The sequence below is a fragment of the Myodes glareolus genome, chromosome 22 (assembly GCF_982192425.1).
Source record: "Myodes glareolus chromosome 22, mMyoGla1.1, whole genome shotgun sequence".
Lineage (NCBI taxonomy): Eukaryota > Metazoa > Chordata > Mammalia > Rodentia > Cricetidae > Myodes > Myodes glareolus.
The window spans coordinates 4747821-4769607 of NC_142047.1; positions in this window are offsets into that span (position 1 = coordinate 4747821).

Here is a 21787-nt window from a genome sequence, read left to right on the forward strand (position 1 = left end):
AGAAAGAAAGAAAGAAAGAAAGAAAGAAAGAAAGAAAGAAGGAAGGAAGGAAGGAAGGAAGGAAGGAAGGAAGGAAGGAAGGAAGGAAGGAAAGAAGGAAAGAAGGAAGGAGACAAACTATCTTTTTTCGTTATACATACCAATCCAAGTTCCCATTCCCTCCCCTCCTTCCATTCCCTCCACTTACCCTCCCAACCCACCCCCATCCAATTCTCAGAGAAGGTAAGGCACGTTGATTTGGGGAAGGTCCAAGGCCCTCCCTATTATATCTAGGCTGAGCAAGGTATCCATCCAAACAGAATAAGTTCCTCAAAAGCCAGTACAAGTAGTAGGGATAAATCCTGGTGCCACTGCCTGTGGCCCCTCAGTCTGCCCCAGCCATACAACTGTCACCCACATTCAGAGGGACTAGTTTGGTCCTATGCTTGTTCCTTCCCAATCCAGCTGGAGTTGGTGAGCTCCCATTAGCTCAGGTAAACTGTTTCAGTGGGTGAACCCATCATGGTCTTGACCTCTTTGTTCATATTCTCATTCCTCCCACTCTGCAACTGGACTCAGTTCAGTGCTCTGATGCAGGTCTCTGGCTCCATTTCCATCAGTTGCTGGAAGAAGGTTCTATGGTAATATTTAAGATAGTCATCAGTCTGACTACAGAGCAAGTCAAGATTGAGCCCCCTCTCCTCCATTGCTTATGGTCTTAGCTGGAGTCATCCTTGTGGATTCCTAGGAATTTCTCTAAAGTCAGGTTTCTGCTAACCCTAAAATGGCTCCCTCAATCAAGATATCTCTTTCCTTGCTCTCATCTCTGTCCTTCCTCCATCTTAACTATCCCATTCCTTAAAGTTCTCCTCTCCTTCTCCCCTCCTCTTTCCTTTCTACCCTTCCTCCTCCCCCCACCCCCATGCTTCCAATTTTGTCAGAGGATCTTATCTGTTTCCAATTTCCAGGTGGACCTATTGATTGATAAATTTATTTTTCTGTTGTATCTTAAACACCTGAGATTCTCTCTTTCATCTCACGAATTCTGTTTGTGAATCTCTGCTCAAGTTGAGAGCTGGATTGTGGTAGTTAGCTTGGCCTTTGGTGCAGCAGGGGATTCTCTGTTCTTTCGACTGGTGTGGTCTCTTTTTCTAATTGCTGTGGTCTGTACTTATTCTTTCAACTGATATGGACCGTACCTGAGCTGATGATGTCTGCTGCTCTGATTGGTTTGGACTGCACCCAAGCAGTAGAATTCTGCCTGAGTTGAGGACGGAGTCCAGGGTGATATTGGTGCTGAGATGGGAGGGAGACGGCCACAGGATATGTGCTGGGGATCAGGATATAGGGAGTGGGACATCTAGGATAGAAAGCAGGTCACTCACCTATACTTTCAAGGGGTGTGACTGTACCTGAGCCAATGAAATCTACCAGAATTGAGAGTAAGGTCTGACCACAGGTAGGATGATGAGGTTGGAGAGATCGGCTGTTGGAATGGGTCTTAGAGAAGCACAATCAAGTGAGTAGGGTAGTCCAGCTAATAAGCTGGTCGGTCACCCATCCACTCCTAGGAACTGGTATGGACTGCACCCAAGCGTCAGAATTCCGCTGGAGTTGGGGACAGGACCCGGTGACAGTCTTGGTTCTGAGATGGGAGGAGGAGGAGAACCTCTAGCAGCTTTCTCTTTTTTTGAGGGGGAAAAATGGTTTATTTTACTTATTATTATTTATCATAATTTTAATTATTATTATTTTATCATCATTATTATTGTTTTGGGTTTTTTCTCAACAAGGTTTCTCTGAATATCCCTGACTGTCCTAGGACTCCCTTTATAGACCAAGGCTAGCCTTAAACTTCCTCTGCCTCCTGAGTGCTGGGATGAAATGTGTGTTCCACCTTTATTTGACTTATACTTGCAGCTTATAATTTCTCCTTGAGGGAACTCAGGGCAGGAACCTGGAGGCAGGAATCATGGGAGAATACTGCTCACTCTCTGGCTCAATGTCTGGTTTCATACACCCCATGACCACCTTATAGAGCTGCTGTCACCCATAGTCCCTTGGGCTATCCAATATTAATCGATTATCAACAATATCAGACAGACATGCCTACAGACAAATCTGATTGAGGCAATTCCTCAGCTGCAACTTTTCTCTTCAGTGACTCTAGGCAGTAAGAAGTGGACAGTTCAAACTAGCCAGAATGTTCGGTCATAGCTACCCAGAAAAAGCCATTCAAATCTAATCATGTTATTATGAAGTCCAACAAAACCAAAAACTAACAGGAATTGATAACTATTGGTCATTACTATCTCTTAATATCAATGGACTCAATTCACCTATAAAAAGACACAGGCTTCTACTGCATATAAGAAACAAACCACAACATAAAAAATAAACATTACCTCAGAGTAAAAAGTTAGAAAGAGATTTTCAAGCAAATGGACATAAAAAGCAAACTGGTGTGGCTATTCTAATATTTAACAAAATATACCTTAAACCAAAATTACTTAGAAGAGATGGAGAAGGACATTTTATATTCATCAAAGGAAAAATCCACCAAGATGGAGCAGTTTCCAAAAGTGACCACACATTTGGTCACAAAGCAAGTATCAACAGATACAAAAATAGTGGGGTCTTATCAGACCACCATGGATTAAAACTAAATTTCAACAACAAAAACAGACAGGTGGTTGAATGGAATCAAAACTGAAAACCCAGATGTAAATCCACATAGTGCAAATTAATCCATATCTGTTACCCTGCACAGTCTCTCCCTCTTGGCTGCTGGATTCGGTTCTTGTTCCCCACTTATGCAGATAACTACGATCTGTGATTCTATTCCTAAGTAAAGAACCTTTTATAAGACTCAATTCTTAGTGTGGGACCATTCTATCATGTCCATCTACATCTGGGACCCCACATGGATCCCTACTCCACACCTACCAGGACTGGCCCAAAAGGTTCACTACCCAGAAAGTCTTCCACCCCCACCCAACTGGTTGATTACATCTACTAAGCAGTTTTTTACCGAAACCCTGCTGCAGCAGAGCTCTCCCTTTGGTGGGACTGTTATATGGCAACTTAGCAAATTCCTGGGCCCATGAACGCTTCCCTCCCCTCAATCCCACCACTTTCCCTGCCTCATGGTGACTTGCACAGCTTCCGGTTTGTGCTCCCAGTTCATGAGCTTTGGGTCCATTTATATTCTGGTTTGTGTTCCCAACTCACAAGCTCTGGGTTCCTTGATATTCTGGTCACCAAGAACCATTCTCCATATACTGAATTTATTTATTGCTCTTACTTTGTTAGCATATTTGTCAGTATTTAAGCAGACACCTATGTGGAACCAAGTGGGACTATTCATGCCACTACCAGTGGCATCTCTCTGTCAAGCAACCACAACACCTGTTGGCCAATAAAGATTATTACACCTACAAAAATTTATTTGATTTATAAATAAATAAATTTGAAGGCTATATAATTGCAGATAATACCACCATCCAGAAATTTAATAATCTTTTCACTTATACTATGGATGGTTTTCTGCGAGGCCTATATAGGTTTTCTGATATATCCATTTAGTTGATATTGAGACTTAGCTTTGTTTTTCATATTATGTCCTTAAGGAAATGGCTTGAAAATAGAGTCAAGAATGAGACACTTTTAGAAATAATACAGTCTTTAGAGACTAGTAATGAACAGGCAGCTGACAGTATTAATACTATTGAAAATCAAAAGTTAGCTGAAAAAATTAATACCATTGAAAGGATAACATTAATTTGACAGACAAAATTTGATCTATGTCAAAAGGTGCTCAGAAATTACTTAAAAGAATTAATACTGTTAAATTTGACAATCAAAATCCGTTAAAAAGTTATGATAAGTTGGCAGACATAGTATCTCTCCAGGAAGGCAATCTGCATGCCATCCAAATAATATCCAAGGATGCAAAGCTATCCTTAATGGAAAATTTTCATACCTTGGAATCATATGTGCATAATGAGTACCAGAGATTATGTGAGTCAATGAAGTCATTAGAAATATTCACAGATCTAGAGATTCAGGCTTTATAAAAGACAGTGGTTAAAAAGATTTGAAACAATTGAGGAAATTATCAGAAGTGATGAACAGAGAGAGAAGGTACAAGGACAGGATTTAGCACCACTAGTACCTGTCAGAGTCAGAGATAACTTATCAAGGGTTTTAGATACTTACTCCATAATCACCTCTGACAAACCATCAAGTACTAAATGCCCAAAAGGATCCAAAGAATGTGTATACCTATAGGCATGAATGATCTAAAAGAAATTAAGCAAGTAGTAGTATCTTATGACTTGCATTCACTATTTGTTAAGTAAATGGTAAAGACATGGGCTTCCAGCAATAAGGTTACTTCACATGATTAGCCTCAATTAGTTTCAATGGTTCTGGAAAATGTACCATAACTACTGTGGAAATGCTACTAGCAAGAAGAGGCAAAAGTTTTAGAACAACAGGGAAGAGCAAAAGGATTTGAGGCTTCCCAAGAACAAACTCTTGGTGAGGGCACTTATACTGAGCCACAGGATCAAGCTCTTTATGATAAACACATCTTGTCTCTATGACACACAGAAACCTTAAATGCTTGTGACAGAATTAAAGAACTAAGAAAAGGAATTGAATGATATTTAAGGGTTAAACAAGAGCAAAGAAAGTCTTTTAGTGACTTTTTACAAAGATTAACTAAGGCTGTACAAATGAGTGTAACAGACCCAGAAGGTAGACAAGTACTTATTTTGAAAATGCCAACTTAGAATGCAAAAAGATACTTGGACATTTAAAGGTTAGATCATCACAAATGGATGAATGGATCCTACATACAATGAACATTGAGACATTTGACTATACTACTGAGGCTTGTGTAGGAGAAGCAATTTCCAAAGGTATGAAGTGACATCAAAATGCCAATTGTTTTAATTGTGGTAGAATAGGACATCTAAGAAGGGATTGTAGATGAGACATTCCTAGAAATGTTGTCTCTTCTGAGAATGAAAAAAAATAGAAGGTCTCAATCTTCTGGATTATGTAGAAGATGTGGCAAAAGCCAACATTGGACCAATGGATATAGATAAACAAAAGACAGACAAGGCAACCCGATACCTTCAGAAAACTCCTTGGGGGCCTCTCACAGTCCCCCACATCAAATGTAGTCAGCCATTCCCAGTCACTGTGAAGGACATGGCCCCCAAGGGAAAATTTTTAAAAAGCCAGTGCCTGCTGTAAAAAACTATAAATGGATGATGGAATAAAAGTGGAGGATATATCAAAAATTCCAATAGGAAATGTATATTTTGGCAGACTTCTATAAATGATCAATGACCAAAGTTAAGAGTGCATATAGATAACATTATAATTGAGGGGTTACTGGACACAGGTGCAGGTGTGATTATCATTACTCCAAAATCTTGAGATCTGAATTGGTCTCTTTAAGAGACAGATGTTTAATTCCTTGGAATTGGAACCCTATCTCAAGTAAAACAAAGCACAAGAAGGACAGAAAGGAAGGTTGAGGCCATATATGGCTAACATCACAGTGAATTTATGTGGTCACGACCTGCTGCAGCAAAGGAATACTCAGACTAACATTCTGCATACATTCAAGTTTCTGGGAAGATATTATAAGGTACTATTTACGAAAGATCACCAGCCATTCTGGCTGTATAGGAACACAAAGCAACTAGCAAAACTTCAGAGGTACCAATAACTCTACCTTTAAAGTGGTTAACTGAGAAACCAGTATTTGTTAAACAATGGCCTTTAACAGGAGAGAAAATGCAGACTTTAGAACAGCTGGTACAGGAGCAACTAGATGCTCACCATATTAAAGAATCAACCAGCCCTTGGAATCCTCCTGTATTTGTTGTTTAAAAGAAATCTGGAATGGAGAATGATGACAGATCTAAGAGCTGTCAAGAAGATAATTCAACCTATGGGCCCTCCACAATCTGGAAATCCTTTGCCTTCCCTATTGCCTAAAGGATGGCCTCTTAAAGTTATTGATTTAAAAGACTGTTTCTTTACTATACCTTAACAAGAAAAGGACAGAGAAAAATTTGTAAAGGCAAATGACATCAGCCTACTAGGAGATGTCAGTGTACTGTCCTTTCAAAGGGAGAGGAAAATAGCCCCATCCAGTGCCAATACTTTGTAAATCAGACATTGGAAATAATATGTAAACAATTTCCTAAATCTATAATTTACCATTACATGGATGATATTTTGTTATCTGATTCAAATGCAGATACCTTAGAAAGAATATTTGAAGAAGAAAGTTTTGCCTAAATGGGGATTAAAAATTCCTTCTGAAAAAAATACAAAGAGGAGATTCTATCAATTACCTAGGTTATAAAACAGGTTTATAGAAAATTGGAACCCAAGAGGCACAAATTAGGAGTGACCGATTGAACTACACCATTGACACCTATACAGGTTTTCAATGGGCAACTGCTTTGAGTTCAGAAAAGTGGATTCAGTAATCACACACTTACTAGATATTATGGCCATCATGGTATGCCTGTAGAAATAAAGACAGATAATTATCCAACGTATGTCTCTAAGAAAATGAAACAGTTTTCTGCTTATTATAATATAAAATGTATTACAGGTACACCAAACAATCCTATAGGTCAGGCAGTTATAGACAGATCAAACTGAACTATAAAGGACATGTTAAGCAAACAGAAAGGGATAGAAAATACCCCCAGAAATAGATTGCATAATGCTTTATTGAACTTGAATTTAATTAACACTAATGAGAAAGAAACAATGGCAGCAAAGAGACTTTGGATAATAAAAATAACTTGTTTCCACAGGAGAAGAAAAGTTATGGATACCATTAGACTTAATAAAGATTGAGTTTGAAAGAGAGAAATCTCTGTTTTAAATTTTATTGATTTTTATTGTGCACTACATTTTTTTTCTGCTCCCTTCCCTGTCTCTCCCTTCCCCTTCAACCCTATCCCAAGTTTCCTGTGCTCCCAATTTACTAAGGAAATCTTGTCTTTTTCTACTTCCCATGTAGATTAGATCTATGTATGTCTCTTTTAGGGTCTTCATTGTTGTCTAGGTTCTCTGGGATTGTGATTTGTAGAGAAAAAGAGAAATCTCTTAAGACAGAAAAATGACAGCTCATCCATAGATGAGACAATCATATATGTGGTAAGAAAGCCTCATAAGGGTTGGGGCAGGGTTCTGTTCTTATCCTTGCAGGAAAATACCCATCTTCAAAAAAATCAAGAGACCTTGGACATTTAGATGCCTAAAGAAGAAAATATAGCTATCCAGAAAGGACAGAATCACCAAGCACAGAGAAATCTGACTTATGATAATGCATCATCTGCAAGCTAAAAATTCATCATGTGAACATGTGTATATTTGTACTAAAAAATTAAAGCTAACTTCGGAGTTAGACAATGGCTATCCTTCTCTAAATCACAGCGTGTTGGTTTTTTAATTCATTCATTCATTCATTTTACCGAGCATGTTGTTAAAAGAAAAATTCAGAATTTCTGTTTCATATCAGGAGCCATCTTTTATGGGACAGAAAGAAGAAAGAATTTAGGAAAAAGTTTACTTCTCTTCACACCTATTTTGTCTCTATCACGCATTTCATCGACTATATATCTATATGAATAGCGTTTAAGTGTTCCACAATGAACAATATATTTTCCTGCAGTAAGCTTTGAAGTTTCCAGGAAGAATATGGGGCCCCACAATAATAATTTCACCTGGTTTATATGACATTATTATGTTGATAGCACTACTTTAAGATCCATTTTGGGTACCAGCTACTCAAAATGATTGCAACTTGGTTAGCTGAAATGGTGCACATTCTTACAATGTTCTGACCAGACCTTCAGATAAGAATTTCAGAAGAACCCTACCAAATATTCAGAAACTATTTACAATTATACCAGACAGCAATCTTGAAACTTAAACATCATTTTAGTTTTACAGGATCTCATAGAAATAACATTGCCCACATGACAGCTGAAAGTAATTCTAAAAGACAATGTCCCCTCTCCCAGCATAGTTTGTCCTCAGGGTTTGGTACATCAATTAGGGGTTGATTATAATTGGTATAGGTTTGGGGTTGGGGTAAAAATGATGTAGGCTCAGGGATCTTCTTTGAAAAAAGGGTAATTGGCTACCCCATCCCCGCTTTCAGCCAGAAACCCCTTCCCTTCCTCTCTCCCTTTTTCGGGGCATAAAATCCTCCAACCCAATCTGTGTGGGCACTGCCGGGACTGGGCTGTGAGTGCAACCGGGCAGGAGGGAGTTCCTTTGTATTAATAGCCTGCCTGCAGCAGGTAAGACTGCAGGCAGGGAGATTTCTGGCCAGCAAATGGCACTTATCCTGTAGCAGAAGATACAATGGAGGGGTAAGTGTGCTCCTGACCTGCCATAGAAGCCCGGTAAGGGATCACACAATTTTCCTGCCACCCTTATCTCTCTGGGTATTCCGAAGGGGCAGCTTCCCCCAGCTAAGCCCTCTCTCCTCCTACCCCATTCCCGCTTTCAGCCAGGAACCCCTTCCATTCCTCCCTCCCTTTTTTGGGGCATAAAATCCTCCAACCCAGCCTGTGTGAGCACTGCCGGGACGGGGCAGTGAGTGCAACCGGGCAGGAGGAAGTTCCTTTGTTTTAATAGCCTGCCTGCAGCAAGGTAGGACTGCAGGCAGGGAGATTCCTGGCCAGCAAGGGGCACTGATCCTGTAGCAGAAGACCCAGCAGAAGGAAAAGCCATTGGAGAGCATCTGAAGGAAGAGATGGGCAGGCGCCAAGGCAAGAATTCCTCCAACAATCTGAAAAACAACATGAAAACACCAGATCCCAGCGATCTTACTACAGAAGGACTTGAACATCCTACTCCGGAAGAAGTGGAAAACAGTGTCATTATGAAAACAATAGAGTTTCTTAAACAGGGTATGAATAACTCACTTAAAGAAATGGAAGAGAAATATAACAAAAAGATTGAAGAAATGAGTAAATTCGTAAACGATACCTTGGGAAACCAAGAAAAAACAATCAAACAGGTAATAGCATCAGTTCAAGAAATGAAAACTGAAATTGAGGCAATGAAGAAAACACAAAACGAGGGCCGGCTGGATATGAAAAATCTAGGTAAACAAACAGAGACTTCAGGAACAAGTATAACCAATAGAATACAAGAGATAGAAGAACGAATCTCAGATTATGAAGACACCATAGAGAAAATAAACGCTCTGACCAAAGAAAACAGCAAATCCAACAAATTCTCATCACAGAACATTCAGGAAATCTGGAACATAATAAAAAAAAACAAATCTAAGAATAATAGGGGTAGAAGAAGGAGAAGAATTGCAGATCAAAGGTCCAGAAAATATATTCAACAAAATTATAGAAGAAAACTTTCCCAACCTAAAGAACGATATTCCAATGAAGGTTCAAGAAGCATACAGAACACTGAATAGACTCGCCATATAATAATCAAAACACAAAACATTCAGATTAAAGAAAGATTATTAAGAATTGCAAAGGAAAAAGGTCAAGTAACTTATAAAGGTAAACCTATCAGACTTGCACCGGACTTCTCTATGGAAACCATGAAAGCCAGAAGGTCCTGGATAGAGGTACTGCAGAAACTAAGAGACCATGGATGCAAGCCCAGACTACTATACCCAGCCAAGCTATCATTCACTATCAACGGAGAAAACAAAATATTCCAGGATAAAAACAAATTTAAACAATACGTAGCTACAAATCCAGCCTTACAGAGAATATTAGAAGGAAAATCACAACCCAAGAAATCCAACATTCCCAACACTGCCTACAATAACTCAGACATCTAGCAACCCTTCACAAGCACAACTCAAAGAAGGGAAACACATACACTCTACTACCCAAAAAAAAAAACAAAAAAAACGGAGACAACAACCACTGGTCATTAATATCACTTAATATCAATGGACTCAATTCACCTATAAAAAGGCACAGACTTAGACATTGGATACGAAAACAGGATCCAACATTCTGCTGTTTACAAGAAACACACCTCAACCACAAAGACAGACACCTACTCAGAGTAAAGGGTTGGGAAAAGGTTTTCCAAGCAAATGGACCTAAGAAACAAGCGGGTGTGGCCATTCTAATATCTAACAAAATCGACTTCAAACTAAAATCAATCAGAAGAGATAGAGATGGACATTTCATACTCATAACAGGAACAATTCATCAGGATGAAGTCTCAATCCTGATTATATATGCCCCTAACATAAAGGCACCACATATGTAAAAGAAACACTTCTAGACCTCAAGGCAGTCATAAAACCACACACACTAAAAGTAAGAGACTTCAACATACTTCTCTCACCAATGGACAGGTCAATCAGACAGAAACCTAACAGAGAAATAAGAGAATTATTGGAGGTATTGAATCAAATGGACTTAACAGACATCTATAGAACACTCCACCCAAATAGGAAAGAATATACCTTCTTCTCTGCAGCTCATGGAACCTTCTCAAAAATTGACCACATACTCGGTAAATAAATAAATAAGTAATTTTAAAAAAGCAAAAAGGAAAATTGGTTGGGATAATAAGTATATTAGTATGAACTTACTCACACTTATAATAATAGTAATAAAGTGAATACTTGTGAGCTATTATTTATAGACAATTTACATTGGTATAGATTCTTATATATTGATACAAATTTAAATTATGTTTGTTATATTGAATATGCTCCTATTTCTATTTATAATCGTTGTACACCTATGCAAAGTTATTTTGTCATATTGCATGCATACAAATTTTTACCTCTGCTTAAGACATTTTGTATATTGATACCATTTTAAGATATATTTATTATATTGCACTATACATTTCTACCTCTGACAAAGATACTAGTACATGTTTATATTTTGAGATTATTGTCCTCATTTGCTGAATAGTTGTTTAAAGAGTTTTAATATTCTAATATGAGGCCTTATCCTTTAAGCTATATAGGTACTAAGAATTATAGGTCAATAGTCATATATGCTTGTTAAACTTGCAGTTAGACAAACCAGGTTCTTTAGATACATAGAGATTGTAGTCCACAATAGGTAATCCTCAACCACTTTAAAGAATTGTAGAATATGGCACTTAAATAACTTAGGGTTCTGTTGACATGAGACATGATTGCTCCTGGCAGCACCCATCTATTTCCAAGAGAATGTTGGGCACTGAAGACACTCCACTTAGAACTTGTTTTCTTCTTGGCAAAACAGGCCTTTAGGCAAAGAACTGCCCATGCCTTGACCACTGACAAAATGTATCGTATCCAGACAGGACAAGCACAATACAAAAAAAAAAAAAAACCTGCCAAACTTGGCCAAGACAGGGTAAGACAGTTTTGAAATTTTTACTGCCTCTGAAAATGGTCTGTCAGTTTCTCTAGGCCTTAGCCAAAGTTGATTGCTCCAACATTGCAAATGAGACTTTGGATGATTGCTCAGGTAGCCAGTTGTCTCTGTCATTGCACATTTTGGAAGTTCCTTGATTGCACTTCCTATTTTTTAAGTACTATTATTTTCCTTCTCAGATCTTTGATAGGACTGCAGACTAGATAGTCATAGTTACTTTCCTCTCATGACTTTGCCAAGCCATTTTTAATATAAGACTTAGACTTCTTAGGATAGGATAACTATTAAACATTTAGCATATGTTTCTTGATTGATATTGTCTATACTGATTGCAACTCTAATTTTTGTACTTGATATTTGTTCTTATTGTACACGGCTTTGTATTAGTCTTAGAACCCTCTTATTTAGACAAAAGGGGGGTGTTTTGGGAACTCCTCCATCAATAGCCTGTAAGACGCCTTCTTGGGCATGGTCTCTTATACTATAAATGCAAATGCAAAGCTTATGCACTCTCTCAGCTTCTAAATATGGTTTATTTTCCCTGTTCGTGCTGAGGACTGTGATCTATAAGTCTATCCCTAAATAAAGAACTCTTTATTATATTCGATTCTGAGCTTGTGTGGGACTACTTTTTCACATCCATCTACATACCAGGCTCATAAGAGCTCACAGAGACTGAATCAACAACCAGTGAGACTGCATGAAATTGACCTAAGTCCTTCGCATATATGTAAAGACAGTTGTATAGCTTGTTATCCTTGTGGAACTCCTACCAATAAGAGCAGGCGCTGTCCCTTTTGGTTTGGCTGGCTTTGGGGAACTTAGTCCTCATATTGAGTTGCCTTTCCCAGACTTAATACAGGGGAGGTGCTTACTGCAACTTGATAGCCCATGTTTTGTTGATACTCATGGGAGTCCTGTTCTTTCTAAACAGAAACAGAAGAGGAGTGGACTGAGTGGGGGAACAGAGGAGAGTGAAGGTGGTAATGGGAGGAGAGGGAAGAGGAAGAAATTAGTGGGGATATAAAATAAATAAAAATAAATTTTCAAAATGGAAAGAGAGAGGAGAGGAGAGAGAGAGAGAGAGAGAGAGAGAGAGAGAGAGAGAAGGCTGCTGGACAGAAATGCCACTTTGACAACTAACACATTCTTCTGTATTTCATAGGACTATATTGTCCTAATTTTAGCCAAAGCCATGCAAAACCACTCACTTGGGAATAACAATAATGGAGTAGCTGACCAGCCATAGTAGAGCCAAATGAATTGTGAAAATGTGTTGTGAGAAAGAGAATTATCCAGGCTGGGAGTGTAATTCAGGGCTGGGTAGCTGCTCAGCATCAGAAAACTCCAGGTCCTGGACAGAGAGAGAGGGAGAGAGAGAGAGAGAGAGAGAGAGAGAGAGAGAGAGAGAGAGAGAGAACAATTGAGAGTATACAAATATAAGAATTAGGTAACTATATCTGGTTGTAAATCCAGTGGATACACAAACTACTTTGCTTTTTTACTTATTCTTGCTAGTTAATTCTTAAGGATTGAACAAGATGAACAATATTAATTTTCTCTTCTTCTGGTCTTTCTGATGATTTCCACATTTGGAATTTTTATACTTAAAGAGACACTTTGCATAATGTTTTTCTGAAGTTAAAATATAAATCAAATGTCATAATTTTTCAATTGTCATATTAAAAGTGTTACTTCTAAATTTTCCCTTCATAAAGTTTCTTTTGTCAAAGAGTATTTATCATATTTTTCAAATAAATAATGAAATAATGAGATTTGGGAAATATGCTTCAGAATTACCCAGCATTGAGATAAAATGGTAATGCTGGGGACACAAAACAAGATTGAACATGGGATTTCAATTTGAAAAGTTTAATAATAGGTACATGGGAGTTCATTATATCATGTTTTCTTCATATATATATGTGTGTGTGTGCCTTCATGTGTATATAAACACATACCATATATATGGTGTATATATATATATATATATATATATGAATATATATCCATGGTATACAATAAAAATCTGAAATCAAGGAGTAAAATCACAATGTTAAATTTATGAGTTCTGATCAAAACTAGACCCCAACAATAAGTCAGATGTGAAGATTACACAAGATTTTATTAAAGAACTAAGGGCAAGTGTCAGGATGATTCCATCAATTTCAGTTTCTACAGTAGAGCATTCTGAAGTCCAGGAATTCAAGCTTTTCTGCCCTCCTCTGTCATGGGTGTGAAGGCTGCTGGAGTGTTGGTCACCCTAAGAGCGCTGCTTTAGTCAGCAGCATCGTGTGTCAGTTAGAGCTGAGTGGTGCTGGCTCTTTTGTAGTGTTCTCTGAGGTCTTGTCTCTTTTTAGAAGAATTTCAAACCCAACCCCAGTGACAGCACTCCTTAATAATTTAATAATGCAGTGTAAAAAGAGGGGAGCAAAGAGATATGCTATTTCTCCTTCTTCTGGATATGCAACTTGTTGTTATGAAAACTATTCCCCGTTTTTTTTTACAGTCATCTTTTATTTTCTTTCTAGAATTATACATTTTATGTATTAAATAGTGTAAGGAGCCTTGCTGGCTAGTTGTTTCCAGTGATATAAGCCAGTTCTCTTCCTCTACAGCTTTTGAAATCATGATAGAGTAAGAGGTAGGATACAAAAGGTGGATGTAAGTGAACAACCACACGGCCCCAAAGATACCCCTATCAAGGAGCTCAGTGGGGAGAAGGGATCCTGATTAAGGAGGAAACTGCAAAAGCCTCACTGGCAGAGGGGTTTGTTTCTGTGAAAGGACCAAACTATAGACATCCAGTGTAGCAGAAAGAGGAGACCGGAGTGAGACAACTGCTCTCTCATCCCTGCTTGGGTTCGTTTTTTCTGTTTTGCTTGACTGACCACTTTGGATCATTTGGAACATGTTGGTTCAGGCTTGTTAGACAAGTCCCCCCAATCCCTGTGTTATCACCTAGCCTCCATAATCTTGTGAAAAAAACCATTCATATCTGTTGTAAAGAATTAAAAGTACATATTAACCTCCCGAAGCAATGCCTGAAACTAGCATCACATAATTATTTGAATTTTATTTATTGGTCATAGGAAGCTACAAGATTACAAATATATAAATAAGAATTAAAGACAGAGGGTAGAGCTCTAGAGCATCAGACTATGAGATTTAGACTTCATTCTGCTGGTGTCCTGTGACTTTCAGCAAAGGGAGGTCACAGTAAAAGTTCTGGAAATATTCTGCCCATTATGCAAACTGGTTGAAAGCAGAGATTTGATTTAGGGAAATGCATTAGGAAATTACTGCGATAGTCTGAGCACAAAACTAGAGTTATAGCAAGAGATGGATTTGCCATGAGCTAACGATACTTGCAGGGCCCCATGCCAAGGTCTCAGGAAGACCCCCAGGAAAACTCTCACATCATCATGTGGTTTCCTTGCTACGACAAAATTCCTAAGAGAAATGATTTAGAGCAAAAAAGATGCATCTTGTTTCAGATGGTCAGTTGACTGTTATTTCTAGACCCATGTATAAAAGGCCATATGGTATGGTATTAGATGGGCATTTTATGACAGCCATGAATCAGAGAGACAGAAACAAGGACTCTGGGACAAGATACAGCCTCCAAAAGCACACCTCCAGTGACCTATTTCTTGGAGTCAAGCCCATCCCCTACTAGCCCATTCCACCATAAATTCATCATCAGATTAATCAATTAATGAAGGTAGCATTATCATGAGCCAATGACCTAAAAAAAAGCCCATCAGCATACGGGAAGGTGAGAATATTTATAGATTCAATTTATAGCAGGTTTGATCAGATTTGAAAAGTAAGATGTTAATTGCTTAGGAACACTGTCTCTTCCCACCTCGGCATTCCTCTTGGGCTCTGCCGCAGCAGTGGGCACTCTAGAGATCTTGCAGGAGGAAAAGTGAGCTGGGGAGAAATTTATCTAGGGTTTAGTAAGGTTCGCTTATGCAGCTTTTCAGTCTAATCCCTGTAGAGTTAAATTATTGTCATTGCTATCAGTAACCTCACATCTTAGTTCTTGGGCGGCAACATGACATCTTCCTGACTCCTCTTTCTTTCTCCTGGCATTCAATTTAGTTTTCCCGCCTAGCTATATTCTGCCCTACCATAGGCCAATAAAACATATTCACAGCATACATAGGGATATCCCATATCATCTCCCCCTTTCTGTCTATAAAAAGGAAGGTTTTAACTTTAGCATAGTAAAATTACATAAAACAAAACAGGTATCAAGCAAGAAACACATGTTAAATGTCCAGTCTAAGGTAATTAGCAAATAACAGAGATTATCTCAATAGCTGTCCTATCATGAGGAGTCTAAGTCTTATACTAAAACGTTTTAGCTAAGTTATGAGAAGAAAGTAGCTATGACAATCTAGTCTGATGATGTGGGATTCCCCTCTGTATGCTATGAATATATATTATTATCATTGGTTAATAAATAATCTGCTTTGGCCTATAGCAAAGAAGAATATAACTAGGCAGGAAAACTAAACTGAATGCAGGGAAAAAGCAAGAGGAGTCAGGGAGATATCATACAGCCACCCAAGAAGCAAGATGTGAGGTAACAAACCAGAAGTCCTGTGGTAAAATATAAAATAATAAAAATGGGCTAATTTAAGATGTAAGAGTTAGTTAATAAGAAGCCTGAGCTAATAGGCCAAAGAGCATATAATTAATATTAAGCCTAAGAGTGATTATTTTATAAGTGACTTTGGAAACAGGTGGGTGAATAAAACCTGGTCCAGGGGAACCAGCAGGTAATAGAATATTTGTAATATATATACAATAGAATTAATGTAGCCATATTTATCTGAATAGAAACACTTTAACCTGATTATGATAGCCCACACCTGTAATTTAAGTGCTTAAGGTATTGAAGCAGAAGGAGTGTCATGAGTTCAAGGACAATATAGAAGAAGAAGGAGGACAAGGGGAAGGAAAAGAGGAGGAGGAGAAGAAGAAGGAGAAAAAGGAGAAGAGAGAAGAGGAGGAGGAGGAAGAGGAGGAAGAGAAGGAGGAGGAAGAAGAAGGAGAGGAGAGAAATAGTCTTTTTTAAAAATTACTGCTTTGCCTTAATGCCACCGTATGTGAATATGTGGGCCATCTGGACATGTCATGCTAAGGCCCAAAGGTAGTTAAGAGGTAGGAGAGAAATGGTTTTTGAAATTCATGGAACTAAAGTAAATTTCCAAAAACTCCTTTATCAGATGTATCATACTGAAGAAGAGGATCCAGTTTTCATTGAATCAGGCCAGAGATTCTGTCCAGAATATATTTAACAATGCACCATATACATTATAACTACAATATCACATTGTAAAAGATAAACATATCCTATTTTGTTTCTTTTTGCCTTCGAGTTATAAAAAATAAAATTCACCAGATGCCTAGATTTATAGAAAACAAGTTTTTAGTCCCATCTTACGGTATGTGTAAAGAGGCTTATTTATGGGAAAAATTGAGAACAATTTACATGACATTACCAATAATGAGTTTTGATGTTACATGTGACTTTTCTAATCTATTAATGTTTTTAAAAATGTCAGTTGGAGCAGAGAGTGAATTTATTGTCTTTCTAATCTCTTTAGAAAATATTACATAATATTTGGCTTACAAAGAGATCAATAACTATGTAACCAAAAGTCATGCTGCAGTACATTGGACAGTGAAGTACAAAGCCACTCTGGTAATTTTATGGCATTTCTAACATTTGTGCTATTTGGCAGCTGTCATTTCTTTTTCCCAGTCCAAATAAAAGTCAATTCCTATGCCTAATTTTGCACATGTAATTCTTTATTTCTTTCCAAAAAAAGGTCCCCTAAACCTGGATCTACTCCTTGCCTATCATGGAGAGTGTAAAGCAAAGACACAGATGCTCAGAAGGCCTCAAATCCTAGTGGGTCATGGGCATTAAGCAGGAATTAAGAAGGCAGTTGAGATTTGACCAAGGAAAATGAAAGGAAGAATTTGATCTTAGACTGAGAGAGGCTTGACACAGTGAAATAGAAATGACAAGTAGAGTATCTAAGCTTGAGAAATCAAGACTACATTAAGAACAATTTAAGACAGTTTCTTCATTGAAAAGATCTTAGCTGCAGCCAGCCTCGGAACCCTTGTCTTCCCCATGTGATCTCAGTATGTGCTATGATTTGAATCTGGGTGGTATGATGGTTAATACTGCCAACTGATGATAAGCCTCTAAGCGTATATGTGAGGGAGTTTCAGATTGTGTTAACTGGAGGACAAAAACACCATCCTAAATATTGGTGACATCATTCTGTGGACTGGGATTTTAAAATGAATAAAAGGGAGAAAGCAAACTGAGCTCCAGTGTTCCTCTCCCTGTTGTGAGTACAGATGTGACCGCACACTTCTGTAGCATGCCTTCTCTGTGGTGGTGAACTGCACCCTCAAGCTGCAAGCCAAAATAAAGCCTCCTTGTGACGTCTTTGTGGGTTGTTTAGCCAGAGCAATGAGAAGAGTGAGGAGTACAAACAGTTTCCAAAGGTGGCTGTGTCCACATGGTTTCCTTTGCCTGCTATTAGAAAGTACTGTGAACGCTTAGGAGGTGGGCATTTGTAGGTGCTCCTTGGCTTACTGGGGTCATGGTCTTGAAGGGAACTGTGCTACACTGAGCTGGTTTTCTTGTGAGCATTCGTGTAGACATTCTTATTGTGAGTGATCCAGGCAAGGGATGGCCCTTGCCAAGCCTGTGCTACACCATTGCCATTCAGACCTGGAAAATGGAGATAAATTATTTTCCTTTATAAAGTTAAACAGGTTAGATATTTTGCTACAGTAACATGGATACAGCACACCATAGTATTTCTAAACCACAAATACATCATTTTATGAGCTGCTCTTAAGTAAAACATGAGCAATCTTCCCTAACAGATAGAAACTGAGTAGGAGAAAAGCAGGTTTATTTCTTTAACACACAGATAGCTCTCTGCTCATCATTTAGTTCCCCACTAACATGCACTCTCTTTGCAGAGTTCCACCTTCCACTTCCGGGCCATGTGCCCTCATAGCCAATGTCCTTTCTTGGAGCACTTACGTCCCTGGAGGAACCACATCTGCGGTCTTCATTCACTTGATGCTTCAGTGTTTAATGTCGGCTTTCAGTCGCTACTTCTTCACTCAGTCAACATTCATAAAATCCACCAAGTGAATAGAGTGGGGTAAGCCCTCTTGGACTCACCTGCCTCTTAAAGGTAAGCTCTGTTAAGGCTGAGGAAGTCACTGTGTCCAGCTCTGTTCCTTCATCTCCTCATCCATTGTCTGCAAAGACACCTCTATCCCAAAGTATGCTTTCTTTTGCACATATATGATACTTAGCTTTAACTATTTCAAAGTTTATAGAAGTGCAAGTACAAGGTGAGAATTTAGAAACTTGCACTTTCAGTGGCACACAATGTTTCTAAGCTTTGTGTTAATGTTACACTGGTAGTTTATCTATTTTCATTACTATGTGATCTTATATTGAATAAACTTACCATGATTAATTTATTGATTTTATTCCCACTCCTTTTTGAGCTACTCAAATCCCTGGGTTATTTTCATAGTCTTGATGACAAAATTCATATTTCAAAGAGAGTGCAGTTATACGTTCTCACACCATGGGCTCCTCTTTATGTGACTTCACCACTGTTCTGGGAAGTGATGTTTAATCTCTTTCTACTGGAATCAAATGAGTCTGGAACTGCTTCAGCTAACAAAGCATGATGGGAGGGACAGTGTGAATCCTGAGACTGGGCTAGATGGTCTTCCCTGGTATGATTCCATCTTGTCCACCATTCTGCCTTCCATGTAAAATCCCGAGCTCCCTTGGGACCATGTCATGGAAAGGCTATCCATGGGCACTCCGGGTGCATCTCCAGCCTTCAAATCAGTTCACCCAGGTATCAGACATCTTAATGAAAGGTCTAAACATGAACCTAGACTGGCCATGCCCACTACCTAAGATACTAATCCATGGTACTGTAAACTTAGTTTTCTTTAAAACAGGTAAGTTTGGGGCTATCTTGTCACATTATTACAGAACCAGAACAATCCCACTAATGACTGTTCCTCCTTTAGGACAAAATCTGTCTGGGAAACCATGTTCCTTCAACTCTTCGAATTCTACTTAACCCGCATCATTTTTCTCATGCCCACTGTAGCTCCTTCTAACCAGAGAAATTCATAATTCTGTACTGAAATGTAACAAAAATTCTCTGTGGAAACCGTTTCCCAGCCCTCGCCACTTCCATCCGGCTCCAGGCCTCCTGCTTGAGCAGAGCCACCTGTCAAGCATCTGTCAGCATCACAACGTCCAGCTTCTCTAAAGACATCCTTACCCTCCAGGCCAATCCATCTCAGCAGTGTCTGCCCGTGTGGTGCTGAGACTACCTGCATGAACATCACCTGGGTCTTTACTTGGAATGCAGATTCTGTGCAGCACCCCAGATTTGCTGAATCAGGACCTTCACATTTGGAGTCAGCCTTGCTCTAAGCTTCTACAGTTTAACAACCCTGAGTCTCCTGGGAATGTTGGGGAAGTGAGCAGATGTAGCTCACTTCTTCAGAGAAGAGCCCTGGAAGGACTCAGTCAGAAGGCCATTTCTTCTGCTAATTAAAATTATTAAAGTTCCAGTGTTGTGTAGGTCTATGCTTTCTGCGTTTCCTGGGTACGAGAAGCCCATGGCACTAACGTGGCAGATAGAGCAGATGCTCCAAAAGCATTACAATGTGGAACTGAAAATGCTAAATAAATAAATGAATCAAAGAACATCAAGCCTGTTGTCAAGACAGCATTACAAAAGAAGTTCTGCTTTTCGATCATGATATGAGTTAGTAGCCAAGATAATGTAATTATAATCATTAATGATATCTTAAACACACAAAAGCCATATGCTATATCTATCCATGCCTGAGTGAGCACTGTGGGACCTAACTCCTGTACAGAATGATTCTCTGCATGTACCTTTCTAAACACTTCTCCCATTTTCCATTCCTGTTTCCAAGGTTAGTTATTTATAATCTGATTCACTTCACAAAAGATTTTGAATTTCTGTGGCATGCATGTATACAAACATAAAACTAGAGATGAATGGTCATGTTTATTACTTATGACTGGGATTCTGCAGCCTTAGGGAGCAGGTTAAGGTACACTCTTCTCCCCGTCACTGTTTATCTGAGAGGATTATAAAATTGTGCTCTTGCTTCAGTGACACACTGTCTGAACTTGACATTGAGAACTGTGTCCTCAGCTGTATTCTTGTGAACATTACAGGCTCCTCTTTCTCAGCCACTGGTAAATGAGATGGTGTAAAACATCACAGACTTGCATGCAGCAGTCCGGGGGAGACAAGAAAGAGAAGGAAAGAGGGAAAGGGAGAAATGAGAACCTCCCAAACAGGAATCAGATCATCGCTGAGATCAGCCTGACGACACTGACTACCACTGCAGTCATCTTCTACGAGGAAGGTGCAGATGAAGGCGTCTTCACTGGTGAATCTCAGGGCTGTAGCCAGTCCTGGGTGTCTTATGAGTTCTTTCCCACTGATTTCCTCTGAGTTAGCTTTTTTAATTACTATTATGAAATTAATTAATTTTTTCTATCCTAATCAGATCACAGTTTCCCATCCCTCCTTTCTCTCTTCCCTGTCCTTCCCTCCAACCTCTGCTATATCCCCCATCCTTTCTCTTCAGAAAGGGCAGGGCTCCCTTGTCTATCAGCCAACCACAGCACATAAAGTTGCAGTATTAAAGCTGCCCAAGGCAACCCAGTAGGAGAAATGGGTCCCAAAAGCAGGTAACAGTCAGAGGCAGTCCTTGCCCCCACTGTAAGAAAGTCCCACAAGAAGACCAGGCTACACAACTGTAGACTTTATCTGTTTTAATAAGATATAAAATAGTTTGCTTTGCAACAATGAGCATGAAAATAGTAAGCAGGAAAGCAAGGAGATGGATTCAATACTAAACATGCACAAACTCCTTTATTACTTCATTCAATCCTTTGTGACATTGTCAGGGATCCTTGTGATCCTTGTCACACTGGTAAAAAAAAAAAGAAATTATGATTATTCTCCCAGACTTTCATATGTGCCTTCTCCTTCTCTTATAATGTGTTTTCCTCTGATATCTTATAAATTTCTCCCTGCACCTCTTTCAAGTGTTTACTCAAATATCATTAACTCAGATTTATCCCCAATAAACTACCACTCACACAAGCCCCGCCCTATCACCATGCTTCTGCCTGGATTTTCTCCACAGTACTTGCGTTGGTAAGTATCTAGACAGACTTTAGCATATTTGAAGATCTTCTTCCCAATCCTGACCTTGTAAACCTGGAAAAGAAATCTCAG